Source organism: Stegodyphus dumicola, chromosome 4 (assembly GCF_044657685.1).
Source record: "Stegodyphus dumicola isolate Sdum_Otavi_A_Nest chromosome 4, ASM4465768v1".
In the NCBI taxonomy this organism is placed as follows: domain Eukaryota; kingdom Metazoa; phylum Arthropoda; class Arachnida; order Araneae; family Eresidae; genus Stegodyphus; species Stegodyphus dumicola.
The window spans coordinates 227,587,553-227,599,562 of record NC_140771.1 but is presented as its reverse complement, the minus strand read 5'-3'; the positions used below and the strand labels follow the sequence as shown (position 1 = coordinate 227,599,562).

The window sequence follows — 12,010 nt, the reverse complement described above, 5'->3', positions numbered from 1 at the left end:
TCATATATGTATATATAAGCGAAATACCACTGACTCATCCCGAGATCTCCGAAACTATGCACCCGATTGACTTGCAATTTTGCATAGTTACTCATTTCACGATGTAGAACGGATTTTACGTAAATCCTGTCCAAAAGGGAGTTTTGTTATACAATAGACGTTTCTCATACATTTGGTTTTCAAACTTAAGTTCAGAATTTTTTTTTATTGTTGCCAAACCTAGATATGAAATACAATGTTGCCAATGAATGCATTTTCCTTTAAAATTATTAAACTGGTAAATAACTTGCATCTATCCAATGAATACAAACAACATTTAAGGTTAATACTAACATTTTATTTAACTGTCATAATCAGTTTCATGAAAATAAATGTTATTCTTAAGAGAAATAAATTATTGTGATGAAAAATAAAAATGTTGTTGTTATTTATAAAAATTGCCATACATCAAAAATCCAGCACAAATACTTATAATTGATTAAAAAATCTGATAACAAAGATAATAACATTTATTTTCATGAAAATTATGATAACAGTTAAATATATATATAAACCTTAGTTTTATGTTGGCAATTTTTCATGGTGTCAGTGGTGTGGTGTGGTGTATTTAATTATGGCAAATCACACTAGGGCTATCTGCCTAAGGGGAGGGATGCCTTCGTGAAGGACTTTCTAAGGGAAACTGGCTCGTATACACGTTACACATGGGGAAAACCACGAAAACACCCATGCAGCTAGCCCGTTCGCGGGATTCAAACCTCGGACCGAACTACCAGTGTTCAGCGACTTTACCGCTCGGCCGCTGGTGGGCTTTCATGGTGTCGGCCTACTGGGGGTCCCGCCACGTTAAATAATGGGGACGCATCCCAATACACAGTACCTCGTGGGTGATGGGGAAATTTGTGTATGGCAGATTCACTCACTGGCGCTATATTTTCCGACTTTAAGCAATTTGCATTAATTATCAATTCGAAATTAGACATTTGGTCCATATGAAAAGTCTAGGTTCACATTCAAATAGATAGTGTGCCCAACAAAGTGGGCTGGTATCCAGTTAGTTTTAATCGTAATTCTACTAAAATAGCTATTTCAATGCATAATTCGTAACAATATTGTTTTCCTCTTCTAAAAACAAGTAAGGGGAGCGTCAGACCATCTGAAAGAATATTGCACGTATGTTCCTGAAGTATCTTAATCGATACCGGAATTAATATAGAAAATGACCTTCTACTCGTTGAGTTTACAATTTCAGGAAAAAACCGCATCAGTTAATTTCACTTTTATCTAGGAATTTCGAGTAGAGAAGGAAGCGCTGAAAGAGCATGCATGTGGACTTTTATCCTTTATTCAGGTGTTGTAAAGTAGTGATTCAATCCCTCTACCATTTTTTAAGGAAAATGTTAAATTCCCTCTTCACAAAATATGCTTCTTTTCCTCTTCGATTAATTCACACCACAGGAAATCGTTTATTTTCACAGTATCATGGTTGAATTACATCACGCACATACTGAATAAGAAACACACGTCTATAAAATCTATTTATAGGCAATAACTATGCTACGATAAGTAAATCAAATTTTATTCACTATACATTTTGATTAAGTCGTATTTAATTGCTAATTTTAACATGAACGCTTCAACGTCGCAATCGGTGTATTTGGTGTATTTTAATTATAGCAAAGCACACTAGGGCTATCTTCCTAAGGGGAGGGATGCCTTCGTGGAGGACTTTTTAATGGAAACTGGCTCGTATACACGTTACACATGGGGAAAACCACGAAAACACCCATGCAGCCAGCCCGTTCGCGGGATTCGAACCTCGGACCGAACTACCAGTGTTCAGCGACTTTACCGCTCGGCCGCTGGTGGGCCTCAACGTCGCAATCACAACAGGATTTATTAAAACCAGAAGTAGACTACATAATGTATTATTACCTCATGTAAAAGTACTAGGTTAGATACGTTAAATTTTGGTACTTTTGATTTAATACATTATGGTAAAGAGTATATCTGCTTAAGAGATGAGATGATTTCGTGAAGAATTTTCTGATGAGAGCAGATTTGTATTCACACTGCAAGTCGGTAAATCTAAGCTCTCTCATAGCGGAAATTTTGGGAAGAAATTGTGCAAGTGTTTTTACTTTTACCTGCTAATGGAGTTCACTTTCTACTTTTTATTTATATTGTTGTAAGTCTTTCATATATATTCATTTAATTTTATAACCATGAAAATTTTAGGCATGTAAATTGGTAGCTAGGCATAAGATGAGTTAACAAAAACATAACAGAAAGATTTAAAAGAAATCTTTTTTCAGATTTTCAGGAAGGTTTTAATTACTTCCAAAGAGGCCTTTTTTTAACAATTTGTGTGTTACCTTTATTTATTAAATATCATGTTCTTCGCACTTAAACCATAAAATTCAGTTCAACAGCAATGTCGCAAAATAATTTTAAAATGATCATATCTGTAGAATTTCCCATACACAGTCTCGCGCGCTGGAGATTTTTTTTTTTTTTTTTTTTCATATAGTTTTGCCACTACTCGCTTTGAAATCGTTCAGTTTTCAAATCAAAAATTCGTTGAAGTGTTACACAATATAAAATCGATATTGAAACAAATTTCAAATTCAAATTAGGGCTTCCACATGCTCATATTCTCTGGAAAATTACCTTATTCAAATTTTGGTAACTCTAGGTACCGTTGTTTTTATCACAGTGCGAGAAACATACATACATTCATGCAGATTCTTCATTATTTAATTTTTTTAATATAATACAGGGCGATAATATTTCATGGCAACAATATGAAAAGCGAAACAACGCTTGTCGTCAATTAGTGCAAAATGCCAAAACGAAATTAATAATCCTTCTGGGCAAATTGCCGCTTTGGCCTAATTAATAAAAGGCTAAAAGTACGGCTTTTCTGATATATTTAATGCTAAATTTTACGATATCGTACGTGTTATAATGCGATCAGTATATCTATTACAAGAAATTGTATATTTTTTTTTTTATTTCTCACGCAATTTCGAGAAAAGAATATTATTTTTTGATGAGAAGTTTAACCCTCTTTTCCGTAACTAAAAAGAAATGGGACGGCTCATTGTAATCACAAGGATTTCCATTACAGTTGACAACAATCGGGAAATATACCTCAGCGCTAGAAACCATCAACATGGCGCCTTGCCAATTTTGAAGAAACCGTAAACACCCGTATGGGGAAAAAAAGGTGTCGCAAGGAGGGAATATCAACTCGGAACACTCCCATTGCTCTTTGTTGCCGCGTGCAGGAGTCTCGTAGTTTTTTTTTGCTTATGCAAAGGGTTGGGAAGACTTCGAAATCCCACGCGGATCCATGCAGAGTCATCAATAGTCGCAGCTTAGACTGATCACTGAATCACAATAGGATTTCTTTCAAACTAAAGTAGAGGATCTATTATACAGAGTGTTGCTTTAAACATTGTGGATATTTAAATAGGATTTCCTGAAGTAAAACTTTTGCAGAAAATGTAAAATTAGGTAAGGTGTTTTTAATTTTTCACTTTTGTTCCAATTCAAATTTTTCTTGTAAAAAATTGTTTCTCCAACTTTCAGAAATAAGCTCTCGAAGGCGATTTAGTCAAAATTCCACCAGACACTTTATTCAAGGTTATATTGTCACCGGTATATTTCCAGTAGATTACTAAATAGCTGTATTTTATAGTAGAGTTACTAAATAGTGATAAATGTTTCATGAATATTTAATAATTACTCTAGATAGTTATTCAAAGTTATAATTTCACCGGTATGTTCCCAATAGGTTACTAAATACCTATAAATTATAGGACCTTACTAAATAGCGATAAATGTTTCATGGGCGTGACTGTTTATAAATTCCACCAGACAATTTATTCGAGGTTGTAATTTCACTGGTATATTCCCAGTAGATTACTAAATAGCTGTATTTTACAGTAGAGTTACTAAATAGTGATAAATGTTTCATGAATATTTAATAATTACTCTAGATAGTTATTCAAAGTTATAATTTCACCGGTATGTTCCCAATAGGTTACTAAATACCTATAAATTATAGGATCTTACTAAATAGCGATAAATGTTTCATGGGCATGACTGTTTAATAATTCCACCAGACAATTTATTCGAGGTTGTAATTTCACTGGTATATTCCCAGTAGATTACTAAATAGCTGTATTTTACACTAGAGTTACTAAATAGTGATAAATGTTTCATGAATATTTAATAATTACTCTAGATAGTTATTCAAAGTTATAATTTCACCGGTATGTTCCCAATAGGTTACTAAATACCTATAAATTATAGGATCTTACTAAATAGCGATAAATGTTTCATGGGCATGACTGTTTAATAATTCCACCAGACAATTTATTCGAGGTTGTAATTTCACTGGTATATTCCCAGTAGATTACTAAATAGCTGTATTTTACAGTAGAGTTACTAAATAGTGATAAATGTTTCATGAATATTTAATAATTACTCTAGATAGTTATTCAAAGTTATAATTTCACCGGTATGTTCCCAGTAGGTTACTAAATACCTATAAATTATAGGATCTTACTAAATAGCGATAAATGTTTCATGGATATGACTGTTTAATAATTCCACCAGACAATTTATTCGAGGTTGTAATTTCACTGGTATATTGCCAGTAGGTTACTAAATAGCTATAAGTTATAGAAGCTTACTTAAATAGTGATAACTGTTTCATGGGCATGACTATTTAATAATTACCCTAAGCAGATATTCAAAGTTATAATTTCACTGGTATGTTTCCAGTAGGTTATTAAATAACTATAAATTAAAAGAGCTTACTAAATAGCGAGAAATATTTCATGGGCATGACTGTTCACTAATTCCACCAGACAGTTTATTCAAGGTTGTAATTTCACTGGTATATTACCAGTAGGTTACAAAATAGCTATAAGTTATGGAAGCTTAGTTAAATAGTGATAACTGTTACATGGGCATGACTATTTAATAACTATCCTACGCAATTATTCAAAATTATATCACCGGTATGTTCCAAGTAGGTTACTAAATAACTATAAGTTATAGGAACTTACTAAATAGTGATAAATATTCCATGGGCGTGACTGTTTAATAATTCCACCTGATTTTTTATTCAAAGGTGTAATTTCACTGGTATATTCCCAGTAACTAAATAGCTGTAAGTTACAGTAGAGTTACTAAACAGTGATAAATATTTCATGGGCATGACTATTTTATAAGCTACTAATTTTGATTTTTAGAGCAACTAATTTCATATTTTAGTTATTTTAATAAATTTATGTGATTATAAATTTAATAAGTGAATTCATTTCACTACACGATAATAATCTGCGTGGGGGATAGCAAACCCTAGTTAATATATTACAGAATTTATTTTTTCCAAGAATTATTTTAGGGATTTGCCGATAAGAACTATGTTAGTTATATTTTTGAACTATGGAAATTTAGAAACAAAATTTAACTGTGTTCTAACCGCATTGCTATATAGATTTGCACGATCATTGTATACCCAGAAAAAAAAAAGTAGTTCTAAAATTTTAATCGTTGCACAATATAGTATGCAATTAATTTAACTAGCATAAAAATAATTTTTTAATCCAAAAGCATTGCCTTTTTTAACGACCAAAGTTCCTGATATTGTCACTTCACTTAGGTCATACATCCGGCGGAAAAAAAATCTGAAAGCACTGTGGATAATAAACATCTATTTTTCAAATTATACCCAACACTATATCTTAGTTAGTGCTACAAAATTAGCTACAAGCAATATGTATGCATTCATAGCATTTTGACACATAATTTAATGGAATCAAGCTTATTAACGAAGGAAGATTATTACAATTTATATCACTGCTAGAATCAATGAAAGACGCTTCTAATATCATTTACCAATTTATAAGGTATTTTCGTCCTCCTCTCAGCATGCCTTCGTGGTATAACGGTAGCACACTTGGCGCGTATTCGAGAGGTCCGGGTTCGAGTCCCGGAGAAGCCATTGCTCATTTTTCGAGTCTCCTGCTTTAAACTAACCTAATGACTCTGCAAATTGCATTGACAAAACTTTACTAAGTCTGCTTCCTCAATACTATAATTCGCATCCAAAATTAAAAAAAAAAAAAAAAAAAAAAAAAAAAAAACTATGAATATTAATAATGCTCCGTTGCAACCGTGTTATGTGTCTTTAAGTTAAACATGTTCTTTTGATTATTGGCTGATTTTCAGGTAACTGGGCAGTAATCAGTCGTACTAAGAATAGCAACTAACATAACGTTCATATATCAATGCAGAGAAATTTTTCCCTTTGAAGTCCGCTTATCAACGATGCAAATATCTTTTTGTTTATCTGCTCAACAGGTGGTGTGTGCCAGTTTTGATTGAAGTTTAGTGGTTCAGTATGTTTCTGGGCTCTTAAAATTGTTACAGTAATTCTGATCAACAGGAAACATGGAAAGCAATCGATAAATTTTATTCTTTTCGAAGTTCTACATACAGCCCATCAAAAGTATATAAATCTCTTTCAGTCTCTAGCAAACTGCGATCTTAGTGATGCTTTGATAATCGTTAGTGATTATTTCAGCTTAAAATTGTGTTTTTGACTTCCAGTTTACCATAGAAGAAATGTTAATTATTATAGGTATGAATTATGAAATATACCCGCAGAATCTTTCGAGAAAAAATACATTGCCGAATTATCAACAATTTTTAAATGAATAAGATTACGCTAACTTTAACTTTACATAAATTGTGTAAAGAGCCCCCATTTACATTTGAGGTTGACGGGTGACCGCTAATCATGGGTACTTATATTATTACATTGTTGATGATCATGGATGGTTACATTGTTACATTGTTGATATATGGTCGTTACGTTGTTGATACGTAGAGTAAATACAACTTCTCCTCTCTTGAGGTAGACAAATTAGAGTGCATGTACTTCAGACATGTTTTGCATACTTTCAGAAAATTTATGTTTATATATATTATACAATAGCTCTAACAATGTTAAATTTGAGTTACGTGGAATCCAAGACTTTTCTAGGATACTGTCAGTTGCTCGGAAAATGTTTTGTAAAAATAAACGTTTCTGCTTTCTTTATATAACGTTTCTGCTTTATTTATAAAAACTATATGTTAGGAATTAATAGTTTTTTAATAATTCTTGTACTCAGTTTTTTTTTTCTCCAGTAACCTGTTTGAATTAATAAAAATATCCAGAAATCACACGAACACTTCCAAATATCACAACTGTGGTATATATGTAAAGACAATAAGTTAGAAATTTAGAACCGATTTCACAAAGATACGAAAGCAGTGAAATTCAATACCATTAAATTTTAAGATTCCAGCCCGGATTTAATCTGTCTTATCACAACTCATTTAAGCGACATGTAGAAAGAACGGGATAGTGATCATATAGAGAAGCAAAGAAATTTATAAAAGTGTAGGTAGACATTTTTCACATGATGAAGATGTCGAAAACACTCGTGCAATCAGCTCCATTCGCCTAGATTTGAATCCGTCTTAAACTTCCAACAGCCCATAACCTTATTATTTCTGCCCACCGGTTGGTAATCTGCTGGTGATTATTACTGTATTACATTTACAATTTACCGTTAGCCACTGACTTTGAATTTTAAGAGTGCTCTGGAATATGAAATGTGTTTTAAGTCTCTTTCAGAATTAGACATTTGAGGAACATCCATTATAATAGCTGCTGTTTTTGTTGTCTTGTTGCTCTGCCAAAGGTTCAAGGACGTTAGACTTCTACTTCCACCCCAGTATTGAAGGACAGCGCTCCGGAGCATGGTCCGAGGGTTTCCCACCTGCTCTCCTACCACCAAACCACACGAGAGGACTTTCGGTTCGCGATAAAGAGTGCATCTATGCCTCAGAGACACTATACACTTACAAAAATCCACGCTTTCTCCGGATTTCGAACCAAGCCCTTCGGTACCGCAGTAGGCTTCCCTACCACTATACCGTTTACGCGGGATAATAACTGTAGAGCGAATAGGTTTTTAGTCCAAAGGGGCAATTTCCCTGAAGGACTATTAATTTCGTTTTGGCATTTTGCGTTGGTTCACTATAAATGTCGGTTCACTTTTCAAATTCTTGCCACCAAATATTAGAGCCATGTGTTATATTTAAGGAAATTAAATAATGAGGAATGTGCATAAATGTATCTATGTTTCTCGCATTGTGATAAAACAACGATACTTAGTGCCATTTGAATAACGTACGTTTCCATTCGAATATGAGCATCTGGAAGCCCAAATTTGGAATTTGTTTTATTATTCAGTTCATAATTTGTAAAACTTTAACGAATTCTTAATTAACAAACTCAGAGATTTGAAAGCGAGGAATGGCAACACTGTACGAAAAAAAAAAAACATTTTTAACTAGATCGCATGAGACTGTGTATCTCGTGCACATTTATTTATTCTAAAAATATGCTCATTTTAAAATTATTTTTCGATATTGCCGTTGGATTGAATTTTATGGTTTAAGTGAGAAGAACATGATGTTTCACAACATTTTGCCCAGAAAGGCTATTAATTTCGTTTTGCGCTGGTTGACTGTAAATGTCGGTTCATTTTTCATTTTCTCTTTTGGGGGGGGGGAGGAAGCAGGAGATGTGAAAAATAAGCAATACCCTCGCCGATATTCAAACCTCTTGAATACACGCCGAGTTGTGCTACCATTACACAACGAAGACATGCTGGAAAAAAGAAGAAAATACTTTATATAACAACTGTTGTTTTTACTAAGTGGATTACTGATTAATATTCATTTAGTTCTTCGTCAGCTGTCTAATTGGTTTATGGGGCTTGAATTTATCTCTCTATTTACGGAATTCTATTAAAATACGAAGCCTATTTTGACGCTTATTTACTTCTGTATTATTTAATTATGCAAACTAATTACGTATCAGTGTAAATATGATAAGTAAAACTATTTGTTTATAGCATTCTAACGTTTAAAATCCTTTAATTGTTACTAAATCTAAAATCACTTTATCCAGTCGAAACTCGCAATTTACTCTCACAGCTTTTAATACTTTTGGGGGCATACATTAATTACATTAATTTTCTGATATAGTTAAATTATTGTATATGCTGGAGTACTAAAAACTATAAATATTAATACTGCGAATTGGGATTTATTGATTTATACTCTAACTCAATTGAACTTTGCTTAATCGAGTATTTCGTTAACCGAAGCGATTAAGAAAAATTAAATCGAGTCGACGAGTTCAAAAATCCGTCGGGTTTTTAGTCATGTTTCTTTATGTCCTTTTGCGTAGGTAAATAATGAATTTCATGGTAAGCAAATTATCTTAAGTATTACATTCGTAAAGCAAAATGGTTTGTGATAATTTTATTCTGATTCTCAAGTATATTCATTGATGATTAATATGAAATAATATCTGCTTTTCGGTAAACGCGAAGGAGCTATACAAATTCAGGAATAAGAGATTGAATTACTTTTGAAAAGCCCATTAAATTAAACTGGAACAGCCAACATAAAAAATCATTACTTTGGTATCCTCAGGGATCTTTTATTTGACAGCTGAATGGGCTAACGACTTATACCCCCGTCAGTAATAATCATGGGAATGCGATAATTCCGTACATTCTCCCCCAATTTGACCGCATCGAGATGGTGATAAGCTATCGACTATCTTATTTTAGTTCGAACGCCATTCCATAGATTATTAGTTTGTCATGGTAAATATAAAAATCCACTGTGTGCTTGCCTGGTCCAGTTGTTTTACGGATGTTTTAACCACTTACATTTTGTTAACGCGCTCGAGAGAATGCAGTAATTCCTTAAGATGTTCTAAAAAATTTAAAATACATCCCAATGGGCTATCATTGATATTTTCGTTATAGAAGAAATAATTTTTAAATTTGCTACCCCGTGGTCTTATTTAGGTAGTATTATAAGTTAAGTACGTTTTCTTTGTAATTACCTACAATGATATTAGTTTCCATCGTATGGTTTATAACATTATCCATGGGATAGTAGTCTAGTAACTTACGACTAAAAGTTGTATAAAAATTTTAAAAATTAACATTTTTTTTTTTTTTTTTTTTTTTTTTATATTTTCGTTTTAGTATTTAAATGAGAAAACCTGAAGATTTTTTAAGGCAAAATGTGAAAAAAGAGAGCATTAGGTGTCAAACATGATGTGCGCAGTAACCAACAATGTTCATATTTTATGAAAAAAGATCCTGATCATTAAATCATGCGAAAAAAGGTTTTAATCGAAATGACTCCACCCTCAGTAATTGGGATTAAGGTAGGGATAAATATTAAGGTGTTCTATTGTGTATAACCTACTCGTTCAGTTAAAACAAGCTGTACTCTTAATAAAGAAAGATCAACAACAAGCGACTATAAATGCATGTTTTAATAAATAAAAGTACTTTGATGAGTATTATATTTTAAAAGTATTTATTTCATTGGTTTGAAGTAAGTGGCAGTTTAAAAATTTGATATCTTTTACTATGTTAGTTTTTAATACATATTTTATTCTGTCTTGAATCCAAATTGAGTATTTTCCGAAGGATAAAATTTATATTCTACTTTGAAATATTTAGTTTAGAATGAATATTTTAGTTAGCCATAAATTTACATCTAACGTGTATATAACTAAGAAATACTCTGTCTGAAAATCTATAATTCATCTTCAGAAGTATTTTAGTGACTTAAGCAAATAAATATCAAGTAATTTATTTAAATTCAAGCCTGTTAATACAACATTTATTATCTTTTCAAAAAACTTAAATTTTATCATAAAAATTAATTAAATATTTGATGCTCCATTAATTTAAAAATGATTGAACTGATGTATGAATACGTTTTTTATGTCATGCTTTATGATTCGAAAAATGTCGATCGAGCTTCTTTACCTTAATCATAATTAACTTTAAAACATGCCTTAACACATTTAATTCACTAATTGATGCTCTATTACCTGAAAGGTATCTGATTTCGTGTGTGTATAATTTGATGTTTTTTCCTCTCATCATGTATGCTTATCAAATGTAAAATCTGAGTTAGAAATTTGTTTGTTAATTGTAATTAACTTTAAAGTATATTAAGGAACCTTATTCACTGAAGAAACTTAGGGATTCTGAAAGCTGGGCATATATTTATTTTATTTTTAACAAGTAATTATTAACCGGTTTATTCAATCTTGTTCGATACTTGTAACTCTGTTCTGATTTCACTCTTCCGTGACGGAATTTCATTGGTGGCGAAGGGTCAGCATGACATTGTTCACCCATCACCAATCTACGGAACATTGCTATTCGGGGTCCTAGTTTGTTTCTTCATTGAAAGCAATCCTGAGGCGTGCTTTTTGCTATGTATATCATATAAATGCGAATCAATTTTCTTTCTTGTTTCCCAAAATTAGGTAAAACAATCTGCTTATTAAATTTGTCTCGATATTTACAATTTTTAACATTATTAAGAAGAAATTTGTCTCGGTTATTACAATTTTGAACATTATAAGTCAAAATGATGACGTAGTAGTAATCATTTTGAAGCAAAAGAATTCTTCATACTGCTCTACCTTTACACAGCAGCGTTTACTGAAAGCTTGCTGCATGTTTACTCAGCAAGTCTTGGTGTAATCAACTTCATGAGCATAGCATACGCAATACAGAGCACCATAATGCACTGAAATTTGTGTATCAAAAGAATGAGTGCTATTATTTTAAGTTAGTATAAAAGAGGAAACAAATAACTACGCCATTAGATATAATTTCTAAAGTTTTTTTTTGTGGAAAATAGATTGAAATGAAGCAAATTAAAACATTTTTTAAAACATATTTATTCTGATTTTATGTGTTCTGTCTGTTCTGAATTTTGAAGAACTGAAATTTGTGTATCAAAAGAATGAGTGCTATTATTTTAAGTTAGTATAAAAGAGGAAACAAATAACTATGCCATTAGATATAACTTCTAAAGT

The 12,010-nt window shown here is 32.0% G+C and overlaps 1 protein-coding gene across 2 annotated transcripts in view; it reads left to right on the top strand.

Moving 5' to 3' along the window:
* Positions 1 to 3,267: 3,267 nt before the first annotated feature.
* The window catches only part of LOC118184327 (metabotropic glutamate receptor 3-like), a 150,714-nt gene continuing 141,971 nt past the window's right edge, over positions 3,268 to 12,010 (top strand). Inside the window, exon 1 of one of the 2 annotated variants that reach the window (XM_085816065.1) lies at positions 3,268 to 3,519. The gene's annotated coding sequence lies outside the window, so the exon portion shown is untranslated. The remainder of the gene's footprint in view (positions 3,520 to 12,010) is intronic. The other variant, XM_035353989.2, reaches the window with a different exon arrangement.